Here is a 13846-nt window from a genome sequence, read left to right as displayed (position 1 = left end):
TAGATCAAATTCAGGGCTTTTCCCAGTTAAGTTTAGGAGCAATTTGAGAATTGCTCTGTTGACCTTCTAAGAAATCAGGCAATTTGTATGAAGGGTCGTTTGGCCTATGGGAAGTTGTGGAGATTGGACAGAAGAGTTAATTAAGAATGTGTTTAATTTACCTAAGACCTGTTTGGTGAGTTAATATTGCACTTCCACTCGTTATATGAATTTTAGGATTTCTCTTAGTTTTCACTTTGAAGAAATGTAGACACTGGACATGAATTGCTGCCTCATCTTCAACAATCTCCCACATGGTCCTATTGAAGAGGCATTAAAGTATGCGATTATGGCAGTCTGTCTAATGTTTACTTTCCCAGATATTGTTATGTTATGTTATGTTATAAAATATTTTATAACGCGCTCTGCTACTACAAAGTATCCTGGCGCGATATGTGAGATTAAACAGAACCAATCCAAGAGAAAATTAAGTACTAAGATTAAAAAGATGGGTTTTTAACCCTTTCTTGAATCCCGCCAATGTGGCTGATGATCGCAAAGAAAACGGCAAGGCATTCCAGGACCGAGCTGTTTGGACAGAGATAGACTGCCCACCCAATCTTGCGTATCGGACTTTGGGCATAGACATCAGAAGCAGATTGGCCGATCGAAGAGCACGGCGAGGAGTATAAAAAATAAACCTCTTGTGCAGATATTGTGGCCTAAGTTGGTGCAAGGCCCGAAAGGCCAGGACCAGCGATTTAAACTCGATGCGATGGGCCACTGGGAGCCAGTGAAGCTTTCGAAGATGAGCATGTGCACTAGTTCTTCTCGGGAGATGGAACAAAAGTCGCACAGCTGCATTCTGAATGATCTGCATTCGTTTTCTAAGGTATTTGGGGAGACCACTGAAGAGTGCATTGGCATAATCAAGCCTTGACAGGATCAAAGCTCGCAAAACAGTCTCTTTCGCTTCCCTATGGAGAAGCGGAAGGAACCTCTTAAGTGACTTGAGGGTCGCGAAGCAGGTCGCAGTAAGTTTTTTTAAGTGAACTTCAAACTTAAGGTCCTGTCCGAACCATACCCCCAAGTTTTTGGCCGGGCCTCCGAGAGAGCTAGGACATGCAAAATCAGTCGGCCAAATAAGATCCTTGAAATTGGCCGGAAAATTACCATAAAATAACAACTCTGACTTGTCCTCGTTACACTTAAGCTGAGCTAAAGCAAGCCACCGAAAGACGTGGGACAAACAAGTACAGACCACTCGGGCATCCAAGCAGTCCTTTGGCCAGGTGAACAGCAACTGCGTGTCATCGGCATACGCCATTATTTCGGCTCCCCACTGCTCAGCCAGATAGATCAACGGGGTCATATAGACGTTGAACAGCAGAGGACTTAAAGTCGAGCCCTGCGGCACCCCGGTAGTGAGCTTCTTGGGTAGCGAGGCATGTGGAGGCATCCATACTTGCTGCGTCCGCTCTGACAGAAACGATGACACCCAGGCCAGAACCGTACCCGACAGCCCCACCTCTGCCAGCCTTGTCAACAGCTGAGTATGGGGTACCGTATCAAAGGCGGCAGATAGGTCCAGCAAAACCAGGACCGCTCTGCCGCCTCCGTCCAGACACCCCCTAATGGCCTCTGAGACTTCCACCAGGGCCGTCTCAGTGCTAAAAGCCGCCCATATTGACATATGCAACCCTTGTAGGAGTTCATATTATTATGTTTCAGCTGTCTTTTGCTCTCTGTACTAGGATTTGTTTTTATTTCTTGTAACATTTAATTTCATACCCACTAAAACCCACTAAAACTTTGAGTGAGTTATCAAAAAGGTCAAGGTTAATTGCAGGGCAATGCTAGTCTTGAAGAACAAAAAAGGGCTTCTTTAAGTGAATTAATTTGTATTTATGTGACCAGATACGTATTTATGCCTGTCTAGCGTTAATCAAGATCTTAAAATATTACTGAAATTACATACATATTATACTTATATATGGGCTATCAACCTAACCCCTTCATCCATTGTTAAGCTGCTGTGTCAATCTCATTTTAGCCTTCACCCACAACAGCAAACAGCTTAAGGCAGTAGGACATCCCACATCTTTTATTGGCTACCTGCACTGAGTGAGGGCATTCTGTTCATTCACAATAGCACATGGCCCACAGAGTAGCTCCTTTCAGCACAAATTACTACTATGGCAATGTGTGCTTATAGAGAGCAAAAAATATGTTTGCTTTTATCCAATGTGTTTTTTTAAATTTTGACCAGGTCCCAGCAGTTCCCCCAATATCGTTTTACAAAAACCATAACAAACAAGCATTGAAAAAACCAAAGGGCTGACAGCCAAAGCCAGACTTATTGGCTTTCCAATGCTTGTTTTTTATAGTATTTACTGCAAAAGCTGTTTATTGTTTTCTGCATACCAGTCTGGGTGGGATAACATCCAAAGAGCTTAGTTAATTGGTAGCTCACTGGTAGGGTAGATCAGATAACGTTTGCCCAAGGAAAATAATTCTACACCTTGCAGTCAATAATGGCGGCTAGATTTAAAAAATGGTGTGGCGTGAAGATGCACAACTCAACATTAATTCAGGAGCGTCACCGGTGACACACTTCTGTTTGTGGTCCACAAGCAGGAAAAGAAAGACTTCCTTCCAGCCTGTGGAACGCAACTCTAACCAATCCTGGGGCTGCTCTCATGCTGTGATAGCAGCTCCAGGATTTGTGGTAGCAGGCTCAACCAGCACTCATTACGAGGCTGGAGGACTGTGCCAGCAATCCCCGGGCAGTTTCACAGCCTTTGGATTGCTGGTTCTACAGTGTGCATGTCGGGCTGGCTGTCGCAAGACAGCTGGCCTATACGTCAATGCGCACTGTAGACCAGTGCTGTAACCCTGCAGTTGCAGGATTCAGCCTCACACCCATCCTTGCGCTGTACACATCGCAGGACAATGCGGTGGTAACTGAATAAAATGACATTCACATGCCATTTTATTTATTTGCATTTGCCTACTGTGCTCGCAGCAGGCGGGGCAACGCTCATCCACTCCTGAAGAGGACCTGCCCTTGGAAGCCAAATAGTAAAATAAAATAATTGAACCTGAATTACTCATTGAATAGTCAACCATTCGTCCATAAGCCAAGTACTACAATAAAATAATTGAGCCTGAATGGCTCATTGAAAAGTTAATCAATCATCTGATAAGGATTGCACGGTTGGAAAAAAGCAGCATACATTATTTAAAAGAACTGGAAAGTACCTGATTGTTTGAGGTTCGTTTTGAATAATTTCCATGTATTCTGACGTAATTCTTTTATATGTACAATTACTGCAGGCAATACATACTTCTTTTTATTATAGGCATAATTACTTCAGGCAATGCATACCTCTATTTGTGAATCAAAATAGGCATTTCGTTATGTTTAGGGTTATTTTTAGACCAAAGACTAGTTGTTCACTTGATGTCCTGTTAGACCTTTGTGCTGTGCTATGGGCTTTATGTGTCACACACTTAGCTTTCGCAGTCCTGGAAGAAATGTCCCTGCAACCTGCCCATTGTGACTTAAACAACATTGAGAGCTGTTCCTTGTTATTAAACTTCCACTTCTTCTACCTATGTTCCATGTGTGTGAGAGAAGGCCGCAGGGATGCTATTAATGCTTTACCAGTTCTCTCTTTCAGAAGGATCTTTGCCCTAAAGTTGTCTATGCCATTGTACAACTGTGTGTTATAAATGTTGCACTGATACTGTCCATGGTGTGGTTCCTTTGATTATGTAATTGCGAAACTTGAGAAAACATGTCCCACTGGGCAAAAATAAAAAAGGTTTCATTTTGTTCTCATGTACTGTTGATTTTTCCTTAGCAATTTGAGCAGTGCTTAGCTGCTCTTAACGATATCTCTTTTACGTCCAAATATTGTAAGTGAACTAAGAGCACCTGTATGATGCATTTTTGTGTTTGCAAACGACCTGCTTCTGCAAAATGGTCTGTTTGCGACCACAAACATGCTTTCTGTGATGTACAAAGCCCAATTTGCGACTGAGTGGCTTGTTAGCATATCGCAAATTGGGCTTTGTGATTTGGCATTTGGAAGGGGTTGTTGAGGGCATCCATTCCTAATACCGAATTGGGATGGTATGTACAAATGTTTTGCAAATGAAATGCTGTCACAAAACATTTGAAATTTACCGCCAATTGAAAGTTGGTGGTAACCTATTTGCAAATGGAAAGGGGTCCCCAAGAAGCCCCTTCCCCTTTGAAAATGGTTGCAACCATATTTTCTTAAGTGCAACTAGTGGCCCAAAGGACCACTGCCTACTCTTGATAATTAAAACTTCAAAATGTAAAAATTTTTTTTTGCCTGACTGCATTAAAAAAAAATTGCTTTATTTAAAAGCAATCACAGAAATGGTGGGACCGCCAAACTCTTAATCGGGCCCTTAATGTACTGAAGATACTCATATTGAAATCCAGACACTCTCTTTGCATCATCTGCCATTGCTAATGGCTGGCAGTAAATTGGATGGCTTGAACGTGGTTGACTGCGTATAAATGACGACTGATAGAAATTACAGATGTTAAAGACAAAAGGAATGTATAATTGGTGACCAAGGTTAATTACTTCAATATTAACTCCTGTAAATTAATCCACATTTTGATAAAGAAACTCATCAAGGAAAATTGATCTTCCTATGAAAGTCAGATGGGGGGAATTAAACAGACCTCCTGTTTTGTGTTTTTAGATCTGGCTTGGCAAAGTAGCTATCTACAAAACATATTCTAACCCATTCTTTCAAATATACATAGAGTTGGCATTGCCTCCTCGTACCAGAGTATTACTCTCTCGCCTCATGTTAGGTGCATCATTCCACCTCCTATAGAGTGCTTGCGTTAACAGAAATGAGGGACTATTTTACAACTTAAAAGTACTCTGAATCATTGCATATAAAGTTCTTTATTTCATAGAGAGCATTATATTGAACAAAAACTCTTATTCACTTTTATTTTTAATTTGAGGGGTTTTCTTGAGTGTTTTAGTTAGGAAAAAAAATACAAGCTAACTCTGTTAGTTTAGCCACTATTTGTTCTAATGTTGGAAAGTATGTCTAGTGTTATAACTAGATTTTTTATTTTCTACAGCAAAATATGCAAAATACCATATGTCAGTATAGTTTTCCGTACATTGGAATTGTGCATTAGACTGTAAAACTCCAGCTAAGCTATTTTCCCTAACATACTGATCCCAAAGACACAGCCCAGCAGATTTACTGAGCTTCCGTCACCTCTGTCCTTTAACCGATTGTAATGCAGTATATGGAGCCACAAACTGAAAATCCCAGGGGCCTCATTTATGAGGCTGTGCGTCACTTTTACGCCACCGGTGCGTCACTTTTTGTGACACACCAGCAGTGTAATGTGCCTTCTTGCACCATATTTACAAAGTGACACATCTAGGTAGATGCGTCATCCCTGCGTCACATTATACCTGCGCCAGGTATAATGTATGCAGGGGGTGCGTTCCGGCGCAAGAAGGGGTCGTAGAATTGACGTAGTGAAATCTATAAGATTTCACTTATAGGACACTGTTGCGTCATAATCTTGCGCCTGCCTCACAGCAGACGTAAGACTGACGCAGGTCCTTTCACATGGGGCTTGACCATGCTCTGGTCATTTGCGTTGTTCCCATGCTACAATTTTGCATAGTTGCATGACCTACAGTTATGCCGTAATTTGAGCAATTTTGCATAAGAATCATCACTTGAATTTTTTGCAATTGCGGAAATTACGCCAGCATAAATAACAGTTCGGATATAGATAGATAGACAGATAGATAGATAGATAGATAGATAGATAGATAGATAGATAGATAGATAGATAGATAGATAGATAGATAGATAGATAGATAGATATGGTTTAAGGCGGCATAAGACTATAAACTCTTTGCAATATCTGCCTAGATATATCATTTCAATGTACAGCATCTCCGATCTTTCTGAATAGGGCCCTTTCATGGATGGTCATGCATGCTCACGGAATATGACAAATCTCCTTTAGACACAGCTTCATAGTTGCGGACTTTGTATAATGGGAACATTCCCCTTTTCATGATGAACAAGTTCCCTTTCAGGAGCGGTCGTGGTCCAAGGCTGCTCGTTTTAAACACAGTGGCAGCTGCAGACATACTTATTGATGGTGAATGGTATATTTGAGCCGCAGATGTCTGAGAGCTCTATCCCTGGATTTGCCAGCCCCATATCTGTGGAAGGAATGTGTGCCAAATCCTCTCAGCCCAGCATCTTATGCTCTCATCTCGCACAATGAGCCAAAGTGCCATTTGTGAGGCTAATGGAGGATGCAGTGTGTAATCTTGAAACCTGATTTTTGTACTTTTTGGCAGCTGTTGTGCTGCATCTTGCGTCTGTTGCCTGTGGAAAAAATCCCTCGAGTGGATCAGGGCTTCTGCTGTGTATTTTGCATTACAAAGACTGTGTTTAGGAGAGACTGGTTAACGTGTGCTCTTCAGACCGAGGTTAGCATTTTGCTGCCTGCCTCTTGGTAATGTAGCAGCATTTCACCAAATGGCGGCAGCGAGATATACGTCTCAGAGGGAAGGATGGCGATCAAAACCCCAGCAATATATTTTTTTAAAGTCATGAATATTTATCAACACACCTAAATGGCCCAAAGAAGTTGGAAGTTGTTCAATACACATACAGGCACATGCATCAATATTGCTTTTTGCGATTCCTTAATTGCGAAAAATAAGAAATCGCAATTAAGGAATTGCAAAATGCAATGCATCAAGAAATCGCTAAATAAATTGCGATTTCTTAATATTCCTTTATTGCGACTTGCAAATTGCAAGTCGCAATTAAGGAATACCCCTATAGGCCCATAGGAATGAAGGGGAAGACATTCTCAATTTGCGATTAGCAATTAGCGAATCGCAAATTGAGAATGCAATTTCAAGGGTGCAGGGGTGTCCAAAGGACACCCTGTTGCACCCCTGAAATCAATCTGTGCACATATGTTGTGCACACACATGCCCTAAGGGCATGTGTGTGCACAACATGAAACTTTGAAAAATGCACAAAAGTGCATTTTTCAAAGCTTTCACAAATTACCATGAGGTTCAACCTCATGGTAATTTGCTCCCTCAAATTGCGAAATCGCAATATTTTAAAGTTTCATGCATTGCATTTAAGGAATCGCAAAATGCGATTCCTTAAATGAAATTGCAATTTGAGAATTCGCAAATATTTGCGAATTCTCAAATTGCGAGGGCCTTCACCCTTCATGCATTCCAATAGCAGATTTTGCGATCGCAAACGGCCGATTTTTGCGATTCGCACCGTTTGCGACCGCAAAATCCTTTGATGCATGTGCCTGATACATCTTTGTGCTCGTGGTCCTATTGCAAAAGAATCTGTTCTAAGAGCTTATTTGGAAAATATTCATTTTCCTAGTACGAGCCCCTGCTTTTTCAGTTCTCTCAGTTCTACTCTGGGTAAAACTATTTGCAAGATAGGCATGCAGTTGATTAAGTGCAATTTATTAACTGTGACAAATGTACAAGTGTTTGGTTGTGCTGCCTCTTGAACTATGCTATTTTACCCCCAGCACTGCGTTCTCAGAACAGATAGAGACTTCTGCCACTCTTGTCCTGCGGAATACAGCATTACACCAACAACCACTGGCACCTGCACTGCATCTTCATCCATTTCACTACCATGCGTTCACTTGACCCACTGGCAACTGCACTGAGGACTTTAGACTTGAATATTGGCACCAGAGGACATGGGCATTTGGACAGGGAGACCCATGGACAGGAATGTGTTGGGAGTTGGAGATGCCATGAAAAGGGATATGCGCAGGTTGGCAATCATTGGGCTATGTAGATGTAGAAATGGGGAAACATTGGGATGAGAACACTCAGTGAGGCATGGGGAAAAGAAGAAAAAAAGACATGAAGTCATGTAATAGGGTGGGAGATGCATATCGCACCTGCTTGAGAGTTTCTTTGGCTGTTGGTTTGACGTCCACACCTCTTGGCGTCAAGCAGATGGAGCACTAGCCAATACTCTTTGGACTTGAAAGCTGCCCTGGTCCATTGTTCCCCACAAGTCACTCATGAGCCAGGCTGCTGCATTCATTTTCATATTGTAGTTTTGATCAGTTTAATAAATGCACTAGTTATCATCTATACTTTTGACCTGCAAAAAACTGGTACAACGGTGGAGACCCTTATTGAATGTGGACCATTCTCCAATTGAACCCATTCCTAACAAGTCTTTTTCCAATCAGACCCTTTATTTAAGCATTCTCCATCCATAACATACACCTCCCGGATAACTACCCTGCCAGACCTTTGCAAAATACTTATTGTAGTAGATTTTTACACTCATAGACTACCCCAGTCCTCTTGAGACATGTATGCCATCATGACCATTCCGATCTCTGCATTTCTTTGTCACATCTCTATGCAAGATAAGTTGCCATTTATTCCATCTGATGCATACCTTTCCCATTATTAGACTTTTTCACTCAATTCTGTAGTCAAACAACAACTAACCTCTATATCATTTCTTAAGCACCTGCCCACCTTGAGTGACTGCAGGGCACAGAGTACATTAGGGCTGAAAATGAGTGACTGTTTTTGCACACAAATTCATTGTGGCCTATTCTTCATTTTGCTTTTTGACAGATGTACACATTCCCACTGAATGGACTGTAAATGAAGGGAAGTAAGTCAGCAAGGGCCATCCTCTTTTCCTTTTTCCTTGAGCTTTCCAGGTCAGGGCTTGCCTGGAGGTGTTTGATGTGGGCTTGCTGAGGGTGTTACCTATCTAGCCCCAGTGTATTTTCATGATTTATTCATGAGCAGGGAGTTGGAATGTCTGCTGCCATAGGTGGTTGTTGCTGATGGTGTTTGGTCCTCAGATTTGGAGCATTTTCCTCAGGCAGGAGTCGATAAAGGTCTAGACTCTGTTGGTGGTGGTCACTGTTGTCCTCCAAGTTTCTGCTCCTCACAGGAGGACCAATTTTATATTGGTGTTAAAAAACCTGATCTTGGTTTGCAGCATTATGTCCTTCACGTTACAGGTCTTCGTTATCTGAATGAAGGCAGCCCTTCCTTTGCCGATTCTTGCCTTGCTTGTTGGCATAAATTGGCAAGGTATGCTCAGACGTGAGTCCCTTGCTCACTTTGCCACTGGATTTAAGCAAGCCTGACTGAAGATGACTGAAATGCCAGAAACCGGTCCTCGGAAGCTTGTTTCCAGTCCAGGGAAGGCATGGCTTGGCAGTTCGGGCTGGACTGTTCCCATGAGGCACAGGGTCAGACTGAGTTGCATATGGACATGTCTGAACTGGGGTGGCAGAGTGGGATAAAGAACGGTGATGGATTAAACCCAGATCTGTTGACTGGGTGTAAGTGTTTGATTGGTTCAGATGCTCCATCCATCACCACCCCCTTTTGTACCGCATTGTTCGACATAAGTTGGCAGGGTATGCTCAGACATGAGTCCCTTGCTCACTGTGCCATTGGATTCAAGCAAGCCTGGCTGAAGACTGCTGAAATGCCAGCAGCCGGTCCTAGAAAGCTTGTTTCCGGTCCAGGGAAGGCATGGCTTGGCAGTTCGGGCTGGACTGTTCCCATGAGGCACAGGGTCAGACTGATTTGCACATGGCCATGTCTGAACTGGGGTGGCAGAGTGGGCTAAAGAACGGTGATGGATTAAACCCAGATCTGTTGACTGGGTGTGAGTGTTTGATTGGTTCAGATGCTCCGTCCATCACCACCCCCTTTTGTACCGCTTTGTTCACCATAAGTTGGCAGGGTATGCTCAGACATGAGTCCCTTGCTCACTTTGCCACTGTATTCAAGCAAGCCTGGCTGAAGTTGGCTGAAATGCCAGAAACCTGTACTAGGAAGCTTGTTTCCAGTCCAGGGAAGGCATGGCTTGGCAGTTCGGGCTGGACTGTTCCCATGAGGTACAGGGTCAGACTGATTTGCATATGGCCATGTCTGAACTGGGGTGGCAGAGTGGGCTAAAGAACGGTGATGGATTAAACGCAGATCTGTTGACTGGGTGTGAGTGTTTGATTGGTTCAGATGCTCCGTCCATCACCACCCCCTTTTGTACCACCCTGCTTGTTTATGACACTGCCCAGGTAGGTGAAGGTTTAAGCCTCTTCTAGTGCATCGCCTGCAAGAGCAACTGTCGTTGTGCTGGCCATATTAACCTTCAGGAACTTGGATTTCCCCCTCTGAATATTAAGGCCAAATTGTGCTGATGTGACTGTTACCTTGGCGGTCTTGTCTTACATCTGTAGATGGATATGGGAGAGTAGAGCCAGGCCATCTACAAAGTCCAGGACATCAAGCTGCATCCAAGTTGTCCACTGGATCCTAATTCTTTTTCATGCTGTGGATGCCTCCATGATCAAGTCTATGGCCAGTCGGAAGAGAAAAGATAAGAGCAAACAACCTAGTGGACTCCAGTCCTCACTTGGAAAGCTCCCATGAGTTGTCCTCATTGGACTATCTTGATAGTCATTCCCTCGTAAGTGTTCTTGATGATTCTTACAACTTTATCTGGCACACTGTAGTGGTGGAGGAGTTTCCTAAGAGTCTCTGTCGATGAAGATAACATAGAGGGGTGAGTTTCATTCCATCTACTGCTCAATTATGATGTGCAGTGTTGCAATCTGGTCTGAACAGGATCTACCCTTGCAGAAGCCAGCTTACTGCTCTCGCAACTGAGCATTGACTTGTTCCTTCATTCTGTACAGGATGACTCTGTTGAACACTTTGGGGTTGATAAAAGTGTTATCCCTAAGTAGTTGGGTAGCTACTCAGTTCACCTTTCTTGGGGATCTTGATGAGATATCCCTCCTTCCAGTCGGACGGTACCTTTTCCTCTTCCTAGATCCTTCCAAACATGGGGCGGAACATGTCTACTGGTGTTTTAATGGCTGCCTTCAGTGCGTCTGCAGGAATGCTGCCTTCCCATATCTCAGATGTTTAATGGCTTGCCATATTTCTTCATTGGTTGGTCTGCTGCAGTCGATTGGCAAGTCCTTATCAGCTGGCTGTATAACTGTTGAAGTTTTTGGCATGAGCAGGTTCAACAGTTCTTCAAAGTGGTCCACTCATCTTTGTTTTTGCCTTCATTACCCATGATTGTCTTCCCAGCGTTGGCTTTAACAGGTCTTTCTTGCATCTGCCAGAGAGTTTTCTTGTTATGTTGTAGAGTTCTTTCAAGTTTCCATGGCTTGCTGCTTCCTGGGCTTCTGTGGCAAGACCATTGATGAATCTTCATTTGTCTATTCATAAGCTTCTCTCTGCTTTCTTGTTAGTTCTGAATATTCTCCTTCAGCTTTAGCTTTTTCTGCTCTTGTTTGGTTGGTTTTGACTGCAGCTTTTTTTCCTTTCTCTCTTGGATTTTGCGTAGAGTCTTGTGGAGGTTCATTCTTTATGCTTGAGTTTCTTGGGACCCAGTATCTCCTGGCAGGTGATGTCACTGTTTCTTTTATCTGCTCCCACTGACTTTCCACTGAGTCTCTGCCGTCCTCTAGTTCTTTTAAAATGTACTCTTGTCTTTTAAAGGTACAGGGTCTGCATTGAACAAACAAAAGACATTCTTTTAATGGTATTGGGATGAATATGCAGTGGACCACTCTCTGCTTCCTTTAATGCTAAATTCATTAGATGGACGGTATCCTCTCTGGGAAAAGGGGTAGTATTCAAGTGATTGGATCCCACCTCTTTTCCTTCCAGAGTCAGCGTTTGATTAGCGGTTTGCAACTGTAATTGTGGTCACAGACCACTGATACATTCCATTATGAATCAGGAGGAGGGGATGCCCTTTTGATGCCTCCTGTACCCTTAGTACATTTAGACTCTTTACTTTATGGTTGCAAAGCCTGAGATTTTGCTAATCTCATGGTTTGTGACTAAAAGACTGATAGTACATCAGACTCATAGTTGAGTAATGCTGTACTTTGTAACAAACCCGCTGCAAGAGGTTTCAATTGGGAACAACTCAGGCTAATATGTTTAATGGCATATTCCTCAATAGAGTACCTCTCTTTTCCTTTACGATTGATTTAATCCCCTCTCTTGCTTCTTAGGCTGCTATGTCATGGCATTCTGGAGCTAGACATTTTCATTTATTTGCAAAGAAGACATTAAGACTTGAATCTTTTCACCAAAATGATGTGTTTTTACTTTGCTGAATGTTCTCTATGGGTTTTACTGTATTTAAGCCACTATGTGCTAATGTGCTAAAAAATACTATTACTTTATAATATAGTGCCTTATTGCCCCAAGTTTTAACCTGCTATCACATTGCATAATGGCAGTCACAGGAAAACCTTCTAGTCAAGATTAGCCAATCATTTTGCGCAGCTCAGCCATATCTTCAAGGAATTCTGGATTTGAGTAAGGGAAAACATTTTACGTCTATCAATCAGGGGCTGTATTACACATTATCACAGTTGGCGCCCCATTATGGTGTATGCACTGCCCCCAGGGCAAATGCAAACTCGCACTGCCCCCAGAGCAGCACATTCATGGGAAAACACAGAGCAACCACTCCGTGTTTTTACAGTGCAGGTAGGGGCGTAACACAGGCCCCTGCAGCCCTCGCAGTGCGGTGGGGCCCGGAGCAGCAGGGGGCCCCCTCAGCACAGGACTCAGGCCCAATAGCTCCGGATTAAATCCAGAGCGGGAGCCCCTACGTGTACGTGGCAGGGGGGCCCCCTCAACTTTCGATACACCACCTAATGCAGTTGGCACCCGCCTGCACGTTCAAAGGGGTTTAGAAATCCCCTTGCAGGTGGGTACAGTCAGTGACTGCACCTGCCTGCAAGGGGATGTCTGGGGGGTTCATGGGACCCCCTTTACCCCCTGTAGAGGTTTGCTGTCAAGAGGCGCACTGACAGTGTATCACCTGTTTAATGGCGCACTGTCAGTGCGCCTTCTCAGGGCTTCTTTGACTCTGCGCCAGCGTCTGTAATATAGTGCGGGCTCAGAGTCAAAGGAATTCCCTCGTTTGCATAGGCCAAGCCCCTATGCAAATGAGGGTACACCCTCTATTGATAGCGGTGGTGCTTTAAGTGCGCCAGCACTATCAGTATCATAGAAGGGGACACACAAGCGTCTGCGTACCCTTCTATAATACCAAAGTGCCCCGGGGCGTGCAAAGCAGGCGCAAACGCCCGTTGCTCACCATCTGTAATACGGCCCCAGATTTGTTTAGTATTCAAATGTATTATCCTTGAACCCTGATCTGTGTATAATCTAAGGATTTATACTTCAAATGAAGGTTTAACCCTTTAAAGTCTGCCTAACAGCTTTTTGTAATTCAAATTTCTCCCAAACTACTGAGAAGATTTTCACTTAAACACAAACTGGGTCTATTCTGTGAAAAGTTCTAGTATCTTGTGAAGGACATTGTAATTCTGTCTACTCGTGTTTTGATGGAGCCAAAACCAAATATTACAATACAAATAAAAATGGAAAACACTTCAGTTTTTGTTAAACCCCCTTGACTTTTTTCCTCTTTATGCATCTAAACTAAACTTGACCTAACGAAACTTAAATGAATGTGCTAATTGTGTGCTGAATGTCATGCAGATTTTTCAAATGGTGCCCGGTTTCAGCAAAGGCAAAAAAAAATGCTTTTTCAATTGTAAGTGAAACTTAACCATAAACACAGTTTAATACGGCTGAGTGTGTGATAGATAGATGCATGTCTGGCTGCCTGTGTGTCCGTCGTCGTTCCACCTTTTTCAAGTATTCAGCTAAGTACTCAGCTTCGTATTTCTGTGCATGTCTGGAAACATCTCTGTCCTGCT

General features: G+C 43.2%; 1 protein-coding gene across 1 annotated transcript in view; it reads left to right on the top strand.

Annotated features, from left to right (window-relative positions):
* Positions 1–13846, top strand: part of ST6GAL2 (ST6 beta-galactoside alpha-2,6-sialyltransferase 2) — a 237580-nt gene that overhangs the window by 48189 nt on the left and 175545 nt on the right. The window lies entirely within an intron of this gene.

Source organism: Lissotriton helveticus, chromosome 8 (assembly GCF_964261635.1).
Source record: "Lissotriton helveticus chromosome 8, aLisHel1.1, whole genome shotgun sequence".
Lineage (NCBI taxonomy): Eukaryota > Metazoa > Chordata > Amphibia > Caudata > Salamandridae > Lissotriton > Lissotriton helveticus.
The sequence above is the reverse complement of the archived record's forward strand: the minus strand, read 5'-3'. Positions and strand labels throughout refer to the sequence as shown.